The sequence below is a fragment of the Pan paniscus genome, chromosome 2 (genome assembly GCF_029289425.2).
Source record: "Pan paniscus chromosome 2, NHGRI_mPanPan1-v2.0_pri, whole genome shotgun sequence".
Lineage (NCBI taxonomy): Eukaryota > Metazoa > Chordata > Mammalia > Primates > Hominidae > Pan > Pan paniscus.
Window position 1 is genome coordinate 115362292 of NC_085926.1, and position 24304 is coordinate 115386595.

The following is a 24304-nucleotide window of genomic DNA, read 5'->3' on the forward strand; positions in this document are numbered from 1 at the left end:
AAAAAAAAAAAAAAAAAAAAGAAAGAAAGAAAGTATGCATGTTTGTGTGCTCAATTGTGTCATGTGCTTCAGGATTCAACTTGGACATTGCATTTCCTTTAGAAGTTTACGATGAAATAAAAAATAAAGTTAAGATGATCTTCAAAACAGTTACGATCTGAACAGAAATCTACTTTATGTCTGAATATTTTTTCACTTTGTGCTTATGGCTTCCATCTTAGCTTTTTCACCTATGCTGCAACACTATTAAATGAGGTCATTTTACATGAGTAACTTTGATATCTGTTTGTTGATTCACAGCTTCTCTAACTTGGAGGCAGGAAAAACAAGCTAATGACAAAGATATTTGTATACCAACTTTCACCTTAGAAATTATAGTTTCCAAATACTCACAAGTAAAAATATCACAAACTTTAATGACTTAATTAAGCCAGTGGTAAAACACAATATATCTAGGAGGGTGTTAGTTACAATAGCAGGGAAATTATATGGTTTTCAGCAAGGTGGACTAGAAGAATCAGGCTTTGGAACCAAAAACTAGACTCAAAATCTGATTGTTCCCTTTAATGAGGCTTCGCTGTAGCTTACTCTTTCTGCAAGTTAATTTTCTCATGTAAAATGGTGATAATATGACATATTTTGAGAGAGAATTCAGACTTTGCAAATCTTCCAACACCATGCTAGTTTCTTTTCTCTCACCTTTGCTAATATGAGAAAGAAAGACTGATAAAACCGTGTGGGGTCAACACCCACTAAAATAATAAATGCTCCCATACGTCACTGAATCATAAAAATCATAAACTGAGCTGTTCTTCCTGATGCATCTTTAACTTTAGGGAGTATTATTTACTTTTACCATTTTTGAGTAAGCAATTAAAGTATGTATTTTATGTAATTGAAGGAATCAGTCTCTCCATTGATAGTAAAATATTACCAGGCCAATTGTTATTTGTATATTTTTTAAAAACCTTTTAAAAGAATAGTGCATTTGCTTGCAAAGCAAAAGATGCTGTGACTTACCAACAAGATCTGGCTGCCTTTTCTGTGTTACTTATTGTTGTGGCAAAAGAGGTTGTAAGCGTGACAAGAAAATATAACATAAGAACATGAATAAACAAATAAGGGCAGTTGTTATGAAAACTGATTCTTCCAGAATGAGGAGTTAAATGAGCTCTCTCCTTAGTACCTTCTTCCTGTTTCCCAATTTTTAGGCTAAAGAAGACATAAACACTTAGGCAGTTACAAGAGTCCTTTAAAATCCTCCTTGGTATTTTTAAAAATCTCTACAATTCTCTTGTATTTTGAGTAAAAGCTAAATTGGAGCTGTATTGTTTTATTTCCTGAGTCTCCTTTTTATCGAATTATTTACAGTGGACATGACTGCTGGTGATGATCACAGCCTTAGTCTTCATATTCTAGAGACAAATCTGTCCTAAACTTCTGTCATTGAACTTTCATGGATGGAGCTAACAGTTAATGATTGGTGTAAAACAAAAGGCAGTATCCTTCTAGGTAGCTAATGTGGGCCACCAAAGGGTCAAGAAAAAAGTTATAGGCCAGGCATGATGGCTCACACCTGTAATCCCAGCACTCTGAGAGGCTGAGGCAGGCAGATCACTTGAGGTCAGGAGTTTGAGACCAGCCTGGCCAACATGGTGAAACCTTGTCTCTACTGAAAAATACAAAACTTAGCTGGGCATGGTAGTGCACGCCTGTAATCCCAGCTACTTGGGAGGCCGAGGCAGGAGAATCACATGAACCCGGGAGGCAGAGGTTGCAGTGAGCCGAGATCGTGCCACTGCACTCTGGCCTGGGTGACAGAACTAGACTCTGTCTCAAAAAAAAAAAAAAAAAAAAAGTTATAGTAGAATAATTAAAGTATTTCTAAACCTAGGTTATAAGATTTAAAAAGAATGGTTTTTAGTTTCTAGTTTCCTGCAGTATCTAAGATGTCTACAAGGCAACATTAGGAACTGGAGTCAAAAAGTTGATGCTTCACAGCTCCTTGGACACTACAGATAGACAGTGAGAAAACAGTCAATTGTTGTCACATCCCAAGAACAGCAGGGGATTCCAGTTAATTTTATGTAGTGACATTGAGCCTCTGGAATTTAAGGACCTTGCTGAACTCTCAACTGGTCTTCTTCCCTATCTGTATCTCATGGTGGCAGCAGCCTCTCTGTATTAATGGGAAAACAGAGACCTGAACTCAGATGTGTTATAAACTGAACTTCTGTTTATTGTTATCAAATATCTTTACAAGCTTTCTACCACTCTGGAGAGACGACAGATAGAAGGCAAGCTTGACTTCTTACTGTGCAAATGGAGCCCAACCAACCTAAAGGGTAAGCCACCTAAGAGAGGTTCCTCTTTTGGTCCTACAATAGCTACTAGCACATATCAGGAGGGGATATGCTGCGTTAAAAATGCAAATATCACTTTGTCTAAAGTTGTCTTCAGATGATGCCAGTAATTCATAAGTGTTCTCCCACCATCCAGAAAGGGCATCATTCAGAGAGTCCTCATCTCTCTACCATCACTTTCAGGGTCCATCGCTAGTACTCAACTCTCCCTCTTACCTTGCAGGTGGTAAACAAAATGGAAGACTATTAAATTTATCACCTATATATTTCAGAAATGTTTCTTTTCTCTCAATATCATCACTTTTAGGTTATCTGCTTAACAAAGCTCCTACCCTTCTCAGAGTCTAAGGATCAAATCTTTCTGTGATTCATTTCAAGAAGCTTTTGTTGAAGCACTGTTATATAATGTTATGAAACAAATGGACAATCAATACATATTGGATGATGATGGATAAAGTTTAAGCCACAGAGTAAAGACTGTGTTGTTGAGCTAAAAGAGGTCAGTTTTTATCAAGCACAATAAATAATAATTTTATTTTATGTGCAGATTTCTGATGGTCAGATCATTGTACAGTAGAGCATAATTGAAAGCAAATTCCCTCAGAGGCCACTGACCACTGGTAAATGTTCAAATATATAATACAGTTCAATACGACTGTACTAAACAGGTAATAAAATGTTGGCCTTTGACCTCCCGTGACTACGAGTTTCAGCTACTTCATTACCGCATGAGGCATGTCCTCAGGTATGTGCATCTCTGGGTGGGCAGCTATTCTCTTGCATTTTCCAGCAGTCGTTTGCCATCAGTAGGCCTGTCAGAGTCAATGCTTCAGTTTCATAACTGTAATTGGATTGTCTGACTTCCTATTCAATTGGTACATGTTTCTTCTTATTTCTGTTTTTTTAAAAAAATCAATAAATGGTTTGTGGTGCCTCAAATAGAGAGAAATAAGGTTTTACCACATTACGGAATTGACATTTTCAACATTTATTTCTCAAAGAGGACCATTGGGTATGTCAGATTCAATGCATAAGTTTTGGATTAATTGAATTGTTTGGTCCCAGGGATATATAATAACGTGAACACATTTCATGATGGAAACCAAAGAGCTCTATCATGCCCCAAACTTTATGCATATGAGTAGAAATAATTTTTTCTCTTTTTCTTGTCTTTCTTTCCTCCACTCATAAAACCCACCACTCATAATAAAGTTATAAAAAGCATAAATAGCTTTATGTTTAAACTGGAGGCTGATATTGAAACCACTAAAACATTATGGGTGTGAATGGAATGTGCACATATATTTATATGTATATATAAAGTCCAAATTTTATATACATATATGGACTTTATACATAGCTACATATATCTACACATACATACATGACATGAAGAGCTGAATCAGTTAATATATCTCTGCATTTAAGAGTAAATCATATTTGATGCAATTCTGCAAGTACATCTTGGCTCCATAAAACTGTGATAGTGGATGAAGTTGCAAAGGTGAGTAAGACAGAGTATCCACCACCAAAAGTCCTGACGTAGAATGAAAATCTTCCAAAAAGAATTAGTAAGTTCATATCGTTTCGCTTTTGTTTAATAGCTTGGCTCCTATTAGGATCAGGTTTGCACCATTGATTGTGTATTGACTTGAATAAAAATACATTTCAAAATAATGTACAGTATTGACTAAAGATGGGACTACCTGCTTAAAATCAGATTCATTCCACATTTCATTGCTATCTCTAAGTATTCATTCTGCAGGAGGAAGAGATTTTTCCACTGCATAGAGAACATTATCAAATGTTTCCATCTTCCTTTGAAGCATTCACTATTAACTGCTGTTAGAGGAAGGATTCTAGACTGAGTGGGCCATTGGTTTGTTCTGGTAGGACAGTTCCTGAGTTTTAATGGATATATACAGTTTGGAAGAAAAAAGAAAAAACTACCAGAGACAAACTTTAATATTTTGAGTGGCACTTAGCTGATATGGTATGTAGAATTTACCAATTCCTTTTAAAATTTAATTTCTTGTTAAACGTGAAAGCTTGAAGTTCAGTAATATGAAAGTAATAACATTTTTCAGGTCATGAATATTTGCTTTTTAAAATAGTTTACTTTACTCTACTTGCAAGCCAGATTTCCCTATTTTTAAGTGAGTTTATTGTGGGAGTGGGAGGAGTTGAATTAGAACAAGACTCTCTACAGGGTCACAACCTCTTCAGGACTTCAGTGCAAGGAAGGGATGAACAGATATTGACAGACCAACTGTCTTACAACCTGAGATTCCCACTCGTTTGTTATTCTGTATGGCTATATTTGCTTTCAACCTCAATAGGCTTCATTCATCTGCAAACTTCCTGTGGCCCTTGATCAAAAAGGCTACAAAAAATACCATGTCCTCATGTGCCAAGTAAAAATTTGTGACTATGCAGCTTAAAAGTCGGTCATGGAGAAAATGTTTCTTAACAATGCTTTGAACTATTTAAATTAGATCTTTATTTTAGAAAATTTACTAGACAGTGGTCTACTTCATTTTATTATACTAATTATCTTTAGTTGCAAGAACAATGGCCATTTTGTGAGTTGTTAGTTCAACCATACATTGTTATATTTGTGAGACAAAAATAGCCAACTGTGAGCAATTTTATGTGGCTTGACCTAATATAAAATTTTGTGTGCTTTGAATGTCTGTGATAAACACAGAGATGTATTCCCATGGAAACCATGCCCCATGCATGGTGAAGCAGCCAATATGGTGGTAAGGATTACACTGGCATGACTGTCTATAGTTCAGGAAAGTATTATAAAGATGTTGCTTGGAGTTCTGTGCAAAAGAAAAGTCCACGTTTAATCAATGTATAGGTATATTAAGAAGGAAATCCTCCTATTTATGATTCACCATGACCAATGTCATAGTAAAGGCTTTGAAAAATTCTGCAGCAAATTACATCATTTAGTGAAATAAATTCCATAGGGTATGCTGTGCTGGGCCATAAAATACCTTTTCTGATCAAATGCCTATCAGCATTTTATAGGAAAGCAATGTTTCATAATTCTCTGTAATTCAATTTGAGAAACCAACACCTGACTGAAAACTTGACACTTGTATGTTCCTGTACCTTCAGGGGTTAATGCAGTGCCTTATCCATATAAGGTTAACCTTACAAACCAAAAAAATGACAGCTTTAGACTCACAGTTTGTAATCTAGCTCTCATATGGTGCATGCTGTTTTAAAGGAAATTATATCTACTCTCCTCATCCAGCAAACTGGCATTTCATAAGATAAGCTATGCACTCTGAGTTTAAATAAATTCAGATATTTTTCTTTGAATACATTTCACAGCCAGGGCATAACATTCTGAACACTGTGACATTATCCTTCCTTAAAACGTGTATGTCTGTTTTCTCATGTTAAACTTCCTTTTTGTTCTATCTGTATCTGTAATAATTGCCTGTGATTTCTGGAATGGGTCTCATGAGGGAGTCCATTTTTCTTCCCTTAGCCTATCTCTAAGCACCCAATATGGAAGCTGCAGCCCATGGTGCATCCATGAATATTATCGGAGAAGATCAATAAATCTAAGTCCACAGCCAACAGTAATTACTTTCTTTATTCTGGCAGAGATGGTGGCATTATTTAGACACAGTTGTAGAGCAAGTGACAAACAAGGCACCTTTTTGCAGACTCAAATTTCTGGGATACATTTACAACAGTGGTGAAAAATTACAGAGGGATGGCAGGTATATGTGAACAGGGCTGCAACTAATTTGGCCTTGGGAGGTGAGATTGTCAGGCATGTCAAAAGCTAAGCCTCATTCGGAATCCTCCCCACTCCAGCACTTCTCAGATCTGTTTGCACCACCTCTTTTCTCCCTCTCCTCTAGCTTCAAACTTACCCTCTCTATTGGCTTCATCCTCTCAGAATATAAATATACTTGAGAATCTCTTCTCTTGAAAAAGAATCCACCCTCACTTCCACCTTCCTGTTTTCTCTCTCCCTCTCTTTCGTGGAGAAGCTACTTGAATGAATACCCTATATTCCCTTCTCCACTTCCTGACCTCCCATGTGTGACTCCATCCTTGATAGTAGGTAAACATTCTTGAGAAGATTCTCATCTGTTGTGAAGTCTTCCCTTATCCCCCCCTCTACTTCTCCCACATCTCGTTTTAGATTTGGATGTTACCCTCACCATGGACTCCTACTGTACCTTGAATGCTTCTTGATTCAGTCTTACCATTCAAGAATGTAATGGTTTTTATTTTGTTTCTGTTGATAAGAGGTAGAGCTTGTGTCTTCATCATCTTTGTATCCGGTGTCCAGGGTATTGCCTGAGGGCAATTATAGGGACTCAATAATGCCCAAACACATCTAAACTTTTTCGATCAAATTTGTTTCTAAAGCCAGAATACAAAAAAAAAAAAAAAAAGAAAGAAAGAAAGAAAGAAATAGAAAAGCTCCCTGTTTGCAAATGTGCTGTGTATTTTGTGCTGTAAGCCTCTGATAAATGCAGTGGTGTTATCCAATTAACTTTCCAGTACTCAGGAGAGAGCCTTACAGGTTCTGCCAACTTACCATCGACTAATCTTAATTGTCTTTTGACCTACGCTAGCTGCATGGAGGGTAGGGGGATTAGTAGTAATGTAGAACTTTTAAATATTAACATTATGTACCATGTATATTATATAAGGAAATTTGACCTCTTTCAGAAAAAAGTAGCACAAGTTCATATAGTATGGGCAGTATGACTTTGCTATTTAAATCAGTACCACAAAATGTTTTTATATGGAATGTTATTCTAACTTTGTGGACAAACCTGAATAATATGTTTAAAGTTTCATATTATAGGATCCTCATTTATAATACCTAAATAACATTTTTATCCTTCCATAGCCTGAACAATATTAAATCAATATATAAAATCACAGTAATCATAAAATTAGAGTTTCACTATGTACACTGAGGTCCTTCAGTGATTACCAAGTGCTGCCAAATAACACAATCCTACATCAGCTGTCAGTCCTCAGTTCTAACTCCTAGCCTCTGGCTACTTTGAGATGCTATTTCCAAAAAGTCCTCTTCTCTGGCTACTCATGTCACCTTGAGGGGCACAGCTCACTCGGAAAAGCTCCTCTTGTAGAAGCCTCACTATCTGAGACCCCTAACAACTCATTATCATCCCTCCTCCCAACAACTTAAAGAACATGTATTCCACAATACAGGTCTTATGAGGGCAGGGCAGAATGGGCTGGCCCTCTCTCCAAAATCAATATGTGAGTTGAGAAAAAAATGAGACATTTTGTTCTCATCAAGAAATCTATAGACAGCAGTGATCCTGGGGTCCCCAACTGGAACCAAGAACATACTGACCCAGAGACACAATGAGGTAAAAGTTTTATTCTTCAGATTTTTACAACTATGCCACTAAGGTATTCATTCAGTCATCCTTTTTGAGCTGGCAAGGAAAATTAAACCAAATGCTTTTAAGGCTTACCATATCATGCTAAATTCCACCAAACTTTTAAAGAAGAACAAACATGAATTCTTTTCCAACAATTCTAAAAAAATTAAAGGGGATGGAATTTTCCAAACTCATTCTACAAGGTCTGCATTACTCTGACAACAAACCAGAAAAGGACACAACAATAAATAAAGAAAACTACTAGCCAATATCACTGATAAACACAGATGCAAAAATCCTCAGCAATGTACTAATGATATGGAAGAGGAGAAGGGAAGTGCTGGATAGAGGAGGGCATGGTCCCTGGCTGGGGCTCCACTCCTGGGCCTGTGCCCATGCACCAGGTGAGGACAGGCATTCATGTTTTCCTACCTAAATGTTGCATTTCCCAAGACAACCCTGGCCTGCCACAACCCCATCCTGTGCCTATAAAAACCCCAAGACCCTAGCAGGCCGACACACAGGTGGCTGGACGTCGAGAGGAGAACATCAGCAGAGGACACATGGGCCGCTGGATTTCGAGAGGAACACACCAACAGGCACTGGCACTCCAGCAGGTCACCAACTGGCAGAACAACTGAGTGTTTGGCCGGGGCAGTCAGAGAAGAGTCGGGCCACCAAGAGGCCCAATTCCTGGGAGAACCATCTCCCTTCTGGCTCCCCCATCTGCTGAGAGCTACTTCCAGTCAATACAACTTTGCACTCCTTCTCCAAGCCCATGTATGATCCAATTCTTCTGGTACACCAAGGCAAGAATCCCAGGATACAGAAAGCCCTCTGTCCTTGTCTAACTGAGCTGACCACCAGTCACCTATGGACAGCTAAACTAAAAGAGCACCCTGTAACACACACCCACTGGGGCTTCAGCTGTAAACATTCACCCCCAGACACTGCCGTGGAGTTGGAGTCCCACAGCCTGCCTGCCTGTATGCTTCCCTAGAGGATAGAGCAGTGTGGCACTGAAGAAGTGAGCCACACCCTCACCACATCCCCTGTGAGGGGGACAAGGGAAATTTTCCCATTTCACTAACAAACCAAAACCAACAGCACATCAATAAGATTATATACTATGATTAAGCAGGATTTATCCTAGGGATGCAAGTAAGTTTCAACATATGTAAATCAATAAATGTATGCTACTCTATCAACAGAATGAAGAACAAAACCATATGATCATCTCAGTAGATGCAGAAAATAGCATGTGATAAAATTCAACATCTTTTCATTGTAAAAACTCTCAAAAAATCAGATAAAGAAGAAATACACCTCAACAAAATACAGGCTATATTTGACAAATCCATGGCTAATCTCATAACGAATGAGGAAAAATTAAAAGCTTTTCCTCTAAGAACTGGAAGAAAACATGGATACTCATTCTCACTACTCTTACTCAACATAGTACTGGAAGTCCTAGGAAGAACAATTAGGCCAGAGAAAGAAATAAAGGGCATCTAAATTGGAAAAGAGAAAGTCAGTTTGTCTCTGTTTGCAGATTACATAAACTTATTTATAGAAAAACATAGACACTCCACCAAAAAATTCTTAGAACTGATAAATTCAGTAAAGTTGTGAGATACAAAACCAACATACAACAACAGTAGCACATCTTTATACCAGGAAAGGAAATCAGTATGTCAAAATTCTAATGAACTAAGAAAGAAATCAAGAAAACAATCTTATTTATAATAGTTATAAATTTAAAAAAAACCCTACAAATAAATGTAACCATGGAGTTGAAAGATTTCTACATTGAAAGCTATAAAACACTGATGAAAGAAACTGAAGAGAACACACACACAGGAAGATAACCCATGCTCATGGATTGGAAGAATAAATATTGTTACAATGGCCATACCACCCAAAGTGATCTACAGATTTAGTGCAATCTCTATAAAAATACCAATGGCATTCAACACAGAAATAGAAAAAACAATCTTAGCATTCATATGCAACCACAAAAGACCCCAGATAGCCAACGTAATCCTGAACAAAAAGAACAAAGCTGAAGGCATCACTCTATCTGACTTCAAAATATATTGCAAAGATATGGTAACCAAAAAAGCATGGTATTGCCATAAAAACAGGCAGATACAACAATGGAACAGAATAGGGAACCCAGAAGTAAATCCACATATTTACAGCCAACTGATTTTTGACAAAAATCCTAAGAACATACATAGGGGAAAGGTCTCTTCAATAAATGGCACTGGACACACTGAATATCTGTGTGCAGAAGGATAAATACCCATTTTTCACGTTACACAAGAACCAACTCAAAATGGATTAAAGACTTACATGTAAAACCCAAATCTATGAAAGCACTAGAAGAAAACTTAGGGGAAGCACTTAGGGATATTGGTATGGGAAAATATTATGAATAAGACTTGAAAAGCACAGGCAAATAAAACAAAACTAGACAAAAGGGATTAAGTCAAACTAAAAAGATTCTGCACAGCAAAGGAAAAAAAATCAATGGAATGAAGAGACAACCTGCAGAATGGGCAAAAATATAAATTATTTATTTAACAAAGCTTAATATCTAGAATATACAAGGAATTCAACAGCAAAATAAATAAATAATTTGATTTTTAAAATAGACAAATGATCTAGATAGATAGTTCTCTAAGGAAGACACACAAATGGCCAATAAGTATGTGTAAAATGCTCAGTATCACTAATCACCAGGGAGATATCAAAACCACAATGAGATGTGATCTTACTCCAGTTAGAATCTCTATTGTCAAAAAGACAAAAATAAGAAATGCCGGTGAGGATGCAGAGAAAAGGTAACTCATAAACTGTTTGTGAAAATGTAAATTAATACAGCCATTGTGGAAAACAGTCTGGAGATCCCTCAAAAAACTGAAAATAGAATTATCATATGATCTCACAATTCCACTATGGGGTAAATATTTAAAGAAAATAAAATAAATATGTCAAAGAGATATCTACATTCCCATGTTTACTGCAACATTATTCACAATAGCCAAGATATGGAATCAAGCCAAGTATCCACCAGCAGATGAATGGATAAAGAAAATGCACATTTACACAATGGAATACTATTCTGCCAATAAAAAGAGTGAAATTGGCGTGGCACGGTGGCTAACGCCTGCAATCCCAGCACTTTGGGAGGCCGAGGTGGGCAGATCACGAGGTCGAGAGATCAAGACCATCCTGGCCATCCTGGTGAAACCCAGTCTCTACTAAAAATACAAAAAATTAGCTGGGCATGGTGGCACACGCCTGTAGTCCCAGCTACTTGGGGGGCTGAGGCAGGAGAATCGCTTGAACCCAGGAGGCAGGGGTTGCAGTGAGCTAAGACCATGCCACCGCACTCCAGCCTGGCGACAGAGCGAGACTCCATCTCAAAAAAAAAAAAAAGCGGGGGGTGAAATCCTGTCATTTGTTACAAAACAACATTGTTGTAACTGGAGGACATTATGTTACCTGAAATAGGCCAGGCACGGAAAGATAAATACCACATGTTCTCACTCATATATTGAAGCTAAAAAAGTTGATCTCCTAGAAGTGGAGAGTACAATAGTGGTTACTAGAGGCTGAGATGGGTAGAGGAAAGAGGAGAATAGGGAGAGGCTGGTTAACAGATACAAAATTACAATTCAATTGGAGCAATAATTTCTAGTGTTCTATACCACAGTAAGGTGACTGTAGTTAACAATAATTTATTGTATATTTTCAAATAGCTAGAAGAGGAGATTCTGAATGTCCACAAAACAAAGAAATGCTAAATATTCAAGGTGAAGGATATGCTGATTATCTCAGTTTGATCAATACACATTGCATTCATGTATCAAAATATCCCACTGTATCCCATAAATATGTACCATTATTGTGTCAATTAACATTTTTTAAAATGTCTACTGTAAGAAAAAAAAACTAAACCAAACAAAGCCCACTTACCATATCAGATAGATTTTCATAAGCAATAGTCAGCCCAGTTTTCTGGCCTATAGAGCTAGGAATCTATTTGTCATGAATTACGAAGGAAGCCCTCTGAGAGTTTATGTCAGCAGGCAAACTTGCCTACCATCTCCTGCTATAGTATTCTAAGGTGCTGAATGGAAAAACTGGGCTAATGATATTTTCGTTTGTATTTTACATGGAAACGCTCAATAGAGATGACTGATTTCATGACATGAGAGGGCTTTTTCAGAATGAAATAATGAATTGCATTCTTAATATTGTAAATGCCCTGCCTAGATTTTCTCTAAATCATTACAATGAGAGGCAATTCCCCAATGTAGAAGGGTGTGACTGTCTCCAGAGAAGTGGAGAGTCAATGCATCACCCGTGTAATTTAGGAAAACCACCCACTTTATTTCAAGTGCTTTTTCAGATGATCATGCTTTTTGGACTTAAATTCTCTGGATAATTTCTCCACTTCTCTTCTCTGTTATGTGTACATCAAAGCATAACGACTTGGCCTGGGACAATTGAAAAATTAATAACCGAAGCAAGAGTTTAAGAAATCCATAGTAATGACACAAATGAGACCTATCAAATTAGAAAATCAAAATGAAAACACACTAAACACTTCAAAATTTAATTAGAAAAAGTTCCAAGTTCAGACCACACTGAGGCCATTATGCACCAGAAGCACTCTATATTGAAACCTGAAAAGGAGAGTCGTTTTGGTGAAATGTGACCTTGGGAAGGAGATAAGATTGCTCACTGCTTCTTTTACTTTATCTGCTTTTTAAGGCTCATCCCTTAACGTTTTATAAAAGGCAGATCCAAGGCAAGCATCTCTTCAATTTAACCTTCACAAGAGACACAATTCGGTCTTTTATTTTTCCCAATAATAATGATACTGCAATCAACTTGAGACTGCTCACCATGAACCATTTGAAAATATTTTTCAAATTAATACACAAATTATGAAGCATACGTTGGCTGCTGATCCCTGTGAACCATTCCCATTGACTTTTAAGTCCAATGCTGTATATCAGGTAAGGATGATTTTCTCCCTTGCAACTTAATGGGATGAGAGGGAGGCTTGTGGGTTATATATGTTTAGAATGAATCATCTTTCTTTTCTGCCGCCCTTTTCATACAAATTGCATATACTCCAAACATTTTATAGACTTCTATAACATAGGAGAGTATAAAGAATATATTACAAGAGGCAGGAGAATAGACAAGCTTCCAATCCTATGTGAAGTTTATATGGTACCTATCTTTAAAGGCTTTATATATTTTGCCTTACTACCTCACATCTTAGAATTAAACCCACTTTATTATGCATTTAGTTCTCAAGTTATCTCTGTTTGATGAGCAGCATTGCCACCAGCCACATTTTTATCAATAATAAAGCTGAGACAAACTGAGGTTCCTACAAGGTCACACAATAAGTACAGTGACTAAAGACTAGTACTCAAGTCTCATACGAGCCATTTAAGACAACCCTGAAGTTAAGCACTGGGTGACTTTGGGAGGTGTGTGTGACAGGGTTGAGTTATTACAAAATATAGCATACTCACATTCCCCCCAAACCAACTTCATTATTTGTATAGTTTCTGAACAGAAATATATATTTGCAAATAGTTATAGAAAAATTTTGGATGCATTTCTATTAAGAACTGCATGTGTATTTCCATTAAAGTCAGTGTGTATCCTGAACCAAGCCTGCTGCAGCCTTGTGGCCATCTGTCATTTAGAGTCTCCTTTCTTGGCTATCCTTGGAAGCTTCTTTTTTACTTTTTCCTTGGCTGATCAAAAGCTTTTACCTCTCACTACTGGTTGTTAGTTCTCATTCCTCCATTTCATAATATCCTTCAAAAGTTTAGTTTGGTAATAGACCCTCATTTCAATATCCCTCAGAAAAAGCACAGGAATTTTTAAAATACTGCTCATTGTCTTCTTCTTTCTTTTCTTTTGCAGCAATTGACTTGCTTGACCTAGGTGGTTGTGTTTCTTTGATGTATGCCAGCTTTCAATGTGTTGAGAGGTGGGAGTCCAGGTACCTTATTGCTGGGCTCCTGTGCTCATGTTTTACCATCATAGACAAGGTGACAATTTGGGATGGGAGGGCACTGCTTAAGCAGGCATGGGGAGTGGAGTGAGGGCCAACATGGGCTGTCTGAAAAAAGGTCAAAGCACTAGGTCTGTCCATGAATCTGGGAATACTTGCTCTGTTCAGGGAAAAAAGGCTCTTCTACAGGGCAAGTGCAGCTATCACAATGTCAAGAACTGCCATTTCATGAATAGTGCCAGGCCCTCTTCTGAGATATAATACCAAGAGAAATATTATCTGTGCCATTTCCAGATAAAGAACCTCAGCTTCTTTTAGAAAAATTTACGGTTATCTGAAGAAGCCAGAATTTTCCACAATTTCTTCCAGGATTATGTGTATAAGCAAACCTTTATCACTTACATACAAACACACACTCATACACAGTTTTCTAGTAGGGAAAGCAAAATTTTGGTGACATGGATGTGGCTAATACATGAGTAGATAAAATACTACACATAACTCTTTATATATTATTGAGTAGAAACAAATTACGGTGTATTTTTAGTGAGTTATTTCAGGCACAAAAACATGCCTCATGGAGAATACAACAGTTGTAGTAGTGTATTATAATTCAATAGTGGTTTAAATGCAAATGATCCACAGGTGGAATGTCCACTTCTTCCCAGCTTAGCTGTAAGACACTAGCTTTTTATTTATGTCATAACTCAAAGAAAAAGAGAAAGATTGGGGTAGCTCCAGAAAGCCCAATTACTAATATGGCTTGAAGGACCAATGGAAGGCACCATTTTTTAAAACAGTTCACCAGTCTGGCCAGCATGGTGAAACCCCATCTCTACTAAAACTACAAAAATCAGCCAGGCATGATGGTACATGCCTGTAATCCCAGCTACTCAGGAGGCTGAGGCATGAGAATCACTTGAACCTCGGTGGCAAAGGTTACAGTGAGTCGAGAACACACCACTGCACTCCAGTCTGGGTGACAGGTGGAGACTGTATCTCAGAAAAAACAAAAACAGAACAGTTCATAACCCCAGGGCTGGGCATGCATTTTCTCTCTGTGATCAACCCCTCTGTCTGGGTAGTGAACTGAAACTGAAGTCCTCAGACCAGCAAGGATGCTAGTTGTACTAGGCTATTCTTGCATTGCTATAAAGAAATTCCGTAGCCTAAGTAGTTTATAAGAAATGAGGTTCAGCTGGCTCATGGTTCTGCAGGAAGCACAGCACTGGTATCTGCTTCTGGGGGCAGCCTCAGGAGGCTTACAATCATGGTGGAAGGCTAAGTGGGATCAGGCACCTCACATGGGAAAAGCAGTAGAGAGAAAGAGAGGGAGACAGAGAGAGAGAGAGAGAGAGAGAGAGAGAAAGTAGCAGGATGCTACACACTTTTAAATGACCAGGTCTCGTGAGAATTCCCTATCATGAAGATAGCACTGAGCTATGAGGATATACCCTCATGATCCAAACACCTCCCACCAGGCCCCACCTCCAGCACTAGAGATTACAATTCAACATGAGATTTGAGCAGGGACAAATATCCAAACTATATCACTAGGTATCTCTGAGGGCCCCTCTGATGCTGACCAGAAGCCAGGACGTGTGCTACGAAGACCCAGGAAAGCCAGGGGGTGGTGCTGATAGAGCCAAATACCTCTCAGGATAACAAGGATAGGGTTTCCAGATTTGATATAATACAGAACAACTTCTTCCATTTCCAGGTTTTCCTCTACCAAATCAAAAGGCATCAAATTAATGAAGCTGTGGCTTGTTGACATTAAAGTTGATTACAAAAAGACGTGTTTGAGTGACAGGTAAACAATAGCAAAGGAATGAGTTTCCATAAATACTTATTTATATATGAAGAGTATATGGTTTGTAGAATAAATAAACCTGTAGTCATTGTTTCTTATTTGAAGTTTGTAACCTGTCATCATAGGTTAAATAACTGTCAGGAAAGCTCATACTTGTGATATTTTAAATAGGAGCTGAAATTGGTGTTTCCCTAAGGTAAATGGATGTTTCTAAACATTGATAGTTCTTTCTTTTCTACAAAAAGGTATATGTAAATATACAAAATGAGAAGTCAAAATATGTATTCCATGCACAGAAAGAGATCAAGAGGTGGAATGGAGTTGGGGTGTGAACAGAGGAAGGTTGATTTATGTTATATGGTTGCTCTCTTTTTGTAGCTATTTTTATATCTTTTCAGCTTCCTCCAGATTACTCTAGTTTATTTCCTATTGTTTCTTACTATTGACTTTTAATTGTTCCCTGACAATAAACTGTTTTATTTAATCCATCTTTGAAAATTTCACATAACCATATTTAGGGACAAGGCTTTGAGCATCTTTTATTTCTTCCACTAACATTCTGTACCCGAAATAAGTTTCCCTCCCAGGCTCATTTACTACCTCCATTTGCTTTGTATTTTTGTTGTTGTTGTCTCCCTATCTTCTTTGTCCTCTTCTGTAATCCATTCCTCTCTCTTTCTTTTTTTTTTTTTTTTTTAAGACAGAGTGTTGCTCTGTCACCCAGGCTGAGTGCAGTGGCACGATCTCAGCTCACTGCAACCTCTGCCTCCTGAGTTCAAGTGATTCTCCTGCCTCAGCCCCCTAAGTTGCTAGGACTACAGGCACATACCATCGCACCCAACTAATTTTTGTATTTTTAGTAGAGACGGGGTTCCATTTTCTTGGCCAGGCTGGTCTCAAACTCCTGACCTCAGGCGATCCATCCGCCTCAGCCTCCCAAAGCTCTCTATTTTTATAATAGTTATGTTGACTTGTTCTTCTGGCTGCAGCTGCAGCTTTTTCCAGTTGTCTCTTCCTGTTGTCACAATAAAAAAACTCTTCTTTATTTCCGTCTATATGTGTTTTGTTTTCATTTTTTTGCTTTCCACATTTATCCTTCCCATTCCTGTATCTTCATGAACTTGTAAATTTTTAGGAAAGCAAAAAAAATATAAAGCTTGAAAGTTTCAAAGTCAAAGGAAAAGAGAAAACTCAAGCTTGCCTCAGAAGAGATTGTGTCCCATTTCTGCAGTAGAGTTCATGGAATTTGTGCAAAAAGTGAGAAGATATAAGGGAAGCTATGCTGGCTTGTGTGTCATTTAAATTAGAGAGCTTGGATGTTGATATACACCACTGATAAAGGAAATTAGACAGTTTCCACTTTTAATGAAAAGAAGTACAGTGGCAAAGTTGTCTCACACCACAAGATAAGCAAGATTCAAAGGAAGGGGACAGTCATTCTGGTGTTATCATTCCAATTCTATCCAGCTTATTTACATAGGCCTGAAAATGAGATGATCCCAGAATATCCATTTGACATAAAAAAAAAAATCTTAACAGCCCCAAAAAGGGATAATTTAGTTGTGCTACACACATGGGCGCGTGCACACACACACACACACACACGCATCCCAAGAATGACACACCTATTGATGAGAGTTGAAAACCCATCAGATATCCAAATGAGTATGTATCTAGAGTTGTCTATACTATGCGTTATATGACTGAACCATTTTCAGATTTTTTTCTAGTTTTGGAAGATATCTGATGCTGTGTAGATACAGACACTATCTTGTGGGAAACCCATAGTTTCCAGTCTGAACATAACCAAATAAAGAACTCATTTCTCTCTGCCTCTGTCTGTCTCTCCTTCTTTCTCTCTCTGTTGCTCTCTCTCTCTCTCTCATCTTATAGCAGCAATGCTTAAAGAGAACATTTATACATTCTACCCAAATCCCCTTTACACACTGGTGTATATCTTCAGTGTGCATATGTGTGTGTCTGTGTGCATGTGCAGTTGCACATTTTGTTAAGCAGAAAAGCTCTAGTGAAGTATCATCGCCTTTAGAAGGAAAGAAGGACTAATTTGATTTCTCTGATTCCAACACATGGTGCTATCAATGAGTGGAGATACCACTGAGATAATATAGAACATGATAAACAGCCAGTGGAATGGCAGCATTCCATAATAATGCCAATGCTTGCTGTCCCATCACTCCCATTGCTCCGTGGGGAGGATCTGGTAACTGATAAACCAATAGTAGCAGGCATTTGTGATGTTTCCTAGAGAAGCAGAGGGAAGCCTCATTGGACATAGTTTCTTGCATTTTGCTGTAATTTATGGAACACGTGGATTTTTAAATCTACAGGTAATTACGTAAATAAAATATTGAATAAGACACAGACCTCTAGGTTCCCCCAATCTCTGTCGCAAGCCAACCAGCTGCCCTTCCCACTCTACTTCTTCTCCACACAAAGCACAGAACCGACCAACACTGGAAAAGAATTGTGTTATCATATTTTCTCATAGTTGGATGGCCATTCTGTTACTCTGATTTTGAGAAAATCAAAAGCATTACCTTTGAGGAACAATTAACATCTATTTCCAGTCCATTATTCCTTTTCAGGACAAAGGGCTGTATTTCACAGTCTTTTAAACAGGATATGACTATCCCATCAAATATCAGTGATCTGAGCTACAGCTCTGGCACCAGGCACACTGCCAAAAATGTGACCAAGTTTAAAATGATCGATGCTAAATCATATTCCTCTTAAGCACAGTCTAGGCCGAGTGAGGCATACCTACTCATACACTCAGTCCTCCTATCTGGGAAATTCAAGGTTCTCTCCCAACATGAGAATTATGGTTTTGTTCACAATGTGTGGAAACTAGAAAGGCACTGAACATCTGAGGTAAAATGGAAACAATTTAGTTCTGTTGAATGTCACCCTCTGTTGTTGATTCCACACATCTGTGCATCTTTTCCTTATCCAAAACTCATTTAAATGCGCTAGTTTCTCCTGGAGATGTGGCAAATAATGTCATGAGCCCTCACTGCATTCTTTTTTTTTTTAATAGATGAGGGATTAAAATTTGCTGTACATAGAGTTACCTCTTGTTTGAAAGTCCACGTACAGTCAGATAACGTGTTTATGCTTTCCTTGTAACTGAAAAACCAACTATTTTGGCTTGGAAATTTCCCACTTTCCAAAGACCATTGCTTCTTTGCCATGGTTAACCAGAACCTAGCTCACACATCCACTGGGAAGAAAATAAAGGCTCTAATGGCTGAATGTAGCCAATGCAGCACAGAAGCTCAGACCTCCTAGGGAAGCCTGAAAATGGTGATACCCTTCTCCATTTGCTGCTTGCTAATGAGGCCAAGGTGTGTCCCCCTGTAAATCCTGACAACCTAAGAGGGGTGTGCGATTCATCTCAGCTCCCTTCCCAGATGACAAGCAAGTTGTAAATTGTATTCCATTCCACTCTCCACTGTTTATCTGCCCTGACAGTCCACTGCAGCTCTTGTGTAGCTGGAAGCCCACAGTGCATGTGTGACTTTTCTCAAGCTCTTCCCAGCTGTCTTAAGTGTCTCTGTCTTTCTTGTATTTTTCTATCTGTTGCTTCTTTTTAGAGGTCCCTCTTCCTCTTTCCTTGATTTTCAGTTTTTCTCGCTATATGCATCTCTCTCTCTCTCCCTCAGATTGCCTGTGTCTTGCAGTTTTGTTACCTTACAAACTACTACTTCGTTTTATCCCTGATTTTCTTTTCTTTGAAATACATTTTTCATCTTTATTTTATAGTTTATTTGTATTTTTTCCGTTTGGTTTTTGGCAAAGGAGCTCAGCAACTGACCCAGTAAGCTAACACTTTCAGAAAATGTTGAGTGATGGAAAAGCAAATTTTTAAAAATCTCTATTACTTTCCTATCTTCTTTCTTACTTGCTGCTCATTCTAGATGTCCTCATGTCTATTTCATTGTCTGCTTTTATACTAAGCTTTCTCCTCTTAAGCATTGCTTTCCCTACACTTATCTGCTATTTCAGATCTTTAAATATCCTACAGTAGTCAGAATGGGATTGAGTACTGACCTGTGAGATGCTTACCACCAGAAATATTTTGCAAGTTCAGGCTTTTGAAAGAAACAACAGAACTATATATTATGTTTTATATGTCTATTCGGGAAACTTAAGACATATGGGGGCTTGGCAGAAACATCATCAACATTGGAGTAGTGCTCAGTCATTTCCACAGAGAACAGTCTTACAACCTATCACCGTCTTCTAGTAAATGGGTACCAATGCTGATGGAAAATAAATGGGAACAAGAAAGATTTAGGAAATGTTCCCAAGTCTTTTGAGGAAGACTGAATTAATAAAAACTGTGAGATTATTGGAGTAAGATTGTCTATTCTTGTGTTCTAATATACCATTGAACCATGACCTTTGCAATGCACTATCTGTAAATATAAAGGTATATTTAATAGAAGAAATTTTTCTGATATTCAGGGCTTAAAGGCTCAAATTTGCCTTTAAAATTTTTTTCTCCCAATACTGGCAGGAACAACATTTTTAGATCTCATTCTTTACCTTAAAATATGATTTTCAGCCCAGAAAGCTTTACTCTAATCCAAAATAAAATTTCTGTGCTACAGAACACAGGAGCAAAGATTAGATTCAACTCATCTTTGGCAATCAATTCAGGGAGCTATTTTGCACTCCCTCCTTTTTCCATACCTGCCAACACACTTCCTATGGATGCTTTTCTTCTCTTAAATCTAGAGAAAAACTGGAGGTGAGAAAGTCTGTATTCAATGAATATGGTAGGTTTTATTAATGTAGTCACAGAGATGTTGCATAAATTAAAAAATAGTACATAGTTATCTTTGCATTATTTTTTTCCTTTTAAGATGACTTTGTATATTTGCCACTTAATTTTATAAAACCCTAAAGAACTTTTTAAAAATCACATCAGATAAAATAAATATTCTTATCTAAATGGAGTTTTGGATCTTCTCCATTTGCCAATAATTATTTTAAAATGAATTTATGGTCTAGAAGTCTCAAAGACCTAGTTATTCTTGAATTTGTTGTTATTGACTAGAGTCAAATGCTAGTAGTTAAATATTTAGCAAATTCTTATGAAGCTAGAAAAGCCATTCATAAGCAGTAAAAACTGTAAGAGATTTCCCCTTGGGTTAAAGAATAAGAAAGTAAAAAGACCAGTTCACCTGAATCAGAACCCTGATGTCCAATGGCTCTTGCTGACACTCTACATGCTGACGGAAGTTTCTTGTTCCTTTTTTTCCAGTTCTTTTTGTCTCCCTATTTTTTCTCTGTATTGAAAATGATGCTCATTTTGCTTCTAAGTGATGAAGGAGAAAGAAATGCCTGTTTCACAGATCAAAAGCAGGCACTGCTTTAGAGCAACACTGGCTGAATGTCTTATATCATAACTCTCTCTGGCTTTATCCATCATCGCCAACATTTTCTCTTTTGCAGCTTTGAGGGTGACGGGGATAGGTCATATATTATTAGTGGAATATAAAGAAACACAAGGGTGTATAAGAAGCCCTGGTTTCAGAACCTCAGTGTGCCAATACCCAAACTAACCCATAGAGACTCGTAGTCTTCTAAGAGTATTTATTTATTTGCAAGTACTTATTGAGTTTCTATTATCTTACCTCTAGATTATTGAAACAGTCTCCTAATTAGTCTCTCAGCTTCTGTTCTAGCCCTTCTTCAGTCTATTCTCAACTCAGCAGTCAGAATGATCCTGTTACAAACTAAGTCATTCATTCGATCCTCTTCTCCAAGGCTCCTCAGTTCATGCAGAGTAAAAGCATAGGTCCTCATACATTGCCACACATGATCCTCCAGCATCTCTTGAACCCATCCTCATTTAGTCTCCTCTCACTTGCTCTACTATACCTCAAAGATTTCCTCCTTATTTTTCAAAGCCACCAGGTAAGCTCCCACCTCAGAGCCTCTGTGGCTGCCCTTCTCTCCACCAGTTTCTCCCCTCCTTCCCCTAGGCACAGTAAGACCTCTCCTGGAGTCCCTGTCTAAAATTGCAACCCCTCCCCCTATGTTCCCTGTCCCCTTTTCTTGCTTTCTTGTTCCCCTTAGCACTTACCAATATCTACCATGCTATATATTTTTCTTATGTAATTTATTTTTTATGTTTCCAACTAAACTGTAACCTCCATGAAGGCAGGGATTGTTTGTTTGTTTGTTTCATTCTTATATCTAATGGTGCCTAGGAAAGTGTCTGGCATTAATTAAACCTAAATTAATATACTCTGGGTTAATGAACTGGTGAAGGAAATCCAATAGTTAATAAGACAGACATGGTCACTGCCCACAAAGATATCACAATCAACTGGGAAAGACCATAGGCATTTAAAGAAATAAACAATCATTTTAAACTTTGGTAGGTACTATAAACAATGAACAAGATACTGAGGCAGAGGATAGCAGGAAAGCCGATGTAGCTTAGACTCAATGGTCAGGAAAGGCCCTCCTCTGGGTAAGATTTGAAGGATGAGATAAAACTAAACATGAGATGGTGTTGGGATGGGGGCAGTGAGCAATCAAAGAACCATCGGAATAGAGGGCACAGCAAGTGAAAAGACCTTGGTGTCCTGAGATAGAGAAAACCTTGCTGTATTGAAAGAATGAAAAAGACTTGTGAGGCTGGATCTAAGTTGTCCGAAGAGGAATAACATCATTGTTCACATGTATGGGGCTATACTAAGATGCCAGACACTGTTCTGAGAGCTATTTCTAGATCTGCTCATTAACTCTCCTGATAATCCTATGCAGTGGATAGTATCACATTATCCATTTTATAGGAGGAAACAGGGTACATGGCTTGTAAGTGGTGGGGCTGGAGTTCCAGAAATATTCCATGCATAAGCACAGAGTGCTTAAACACACTTCCTTGGATCCCCGACACACCCACTTAAGTGTAGAATTGAAGCGTAGAATGGGTGTGTTGAGGATCCAAGGAAGTGTGTTTAAGCGCTATGTGCTTATGCATAGGATATTTAAAGATCAGGCAATATAGTTGCCAGAATTTATAGTCCATAGTCCTTTCACCTGTGGAAAAAAAAAATGAAGTGAGGAGAGCAATATATTATCTTGACCTCACAGGGAGGAAGATTGGCAGTACAACTTTTACACAATTACAGAGACAAACAAGTGCAGTGCAAGAATGAAAACCTATCTTGCCTTAGACTCCACAGGTTATCTGCCCTGGATCAATCAGGGATGCCCCTGCACACTCACAGGCCAGGGTCCGCATGCTCTGGATGCAGGGGGCTGTGTGCACACAGGCACACACATATCTTATTCTCAGCCACTTCCTTGAAATAACCAGGAATACAATCCAAAAGGAGTGCTTTGTGTTTCTGAGAACCCTCAAAGAAGCTTTGAAAGACTTGAAGAGAAATGATCTTAACAAAAGAACAAAAAAAAAAAAAAAGAAAGAAACTTGAAAGTGAACAGAAGTTCTGAAGTGTGTGGGGGTGGAAAAAGCTTTCTTGGAGAGGAACAGTAAGGAGATAGCTAACTCAAAGCGACCAGAATAGCTTAGCGAGCTGAGAATTGAGAATTTTGTGACTTGGTGGTTCTGCTCCATAGGGACACTGCCGGCTCCCAGGGAGAATGCATCTTACTCTGCTCCCTAGGCAGGTCCAGTTTCTGGACTTCCCTGGCCACACAGCTGGAGATTTCCACATCATATATTCTGCTTGTCTTAGAAAACTGAAGGACTGATTTTCTGGGCCTTCTGACTGACCAGAGAGCGTTCTTTGTGAGAGACACAATAGCTATCTATTCCTTTGTGCAGTGTGCTTTGCCAAGTTCCATGAGGGCAGCGGTCCCTGCTATCTTTGTGTAATTCTGGGCAGTCTGAGTCCCACAAATTGGATTTACACAGCACCTGCAAGTTCTCACACAAGCCCCCTTGTTGGTAATATCATTTGGCATATGTAGCAAGCATTCATTTTTATCATAGTGTTAATTGTTAGCCATGGCAGTAACAAGCCAGAAAAAAGCACAGGCAGAAAAAAAGCCACGTCTGCTCAATTAAAAGGGGTAAATGGCTTGGCGGCACGGCAGGGTGCTGAGGACACAAAGAGCAGGGAAAGGAAGTGACCTGTGGTGTTGAAGTTTATTTGTTTGAACAGCTGAGAATTATCTCCTGACCTAAGTCACCTCCATAACAGGTGGCCCTTTCTGTCTGAGTCCCACAGCACTTGGCTTGAGAGAGTGTCCAATCTCATTCATGTGGAAAAGATCAACTCTTTTTTCCCCCTGTAAGGAAAAAAAAAAAAGGAATGTGACTGGCTGTTCAATTGTAATCATTTCTTTGAGTGCCTCTGTGTGGAAAGGATGCTTCCTCACCTATTCCTCAGTTTCCACATCTGTAAAATATGGAAACTACTACTTGCTCTATTTCCCTTCGAGGGCTTTTTGGGAAATCCATACAGTAACCAAAAAAAAAAAGACAACACATTACCAATGCTAAGTGCAAAGTCACAAAGTCATGTTACAAATGTCTACAGGAGCAAAACTACAGTCAAGAACAATATCATAAGATATTTTAAAATTCATGGCTGTGGATTATTTGTTGAGCACTTGTTTTGCTGTAGCTCCTGGTGACTGGGGGATACACACTCCTTGT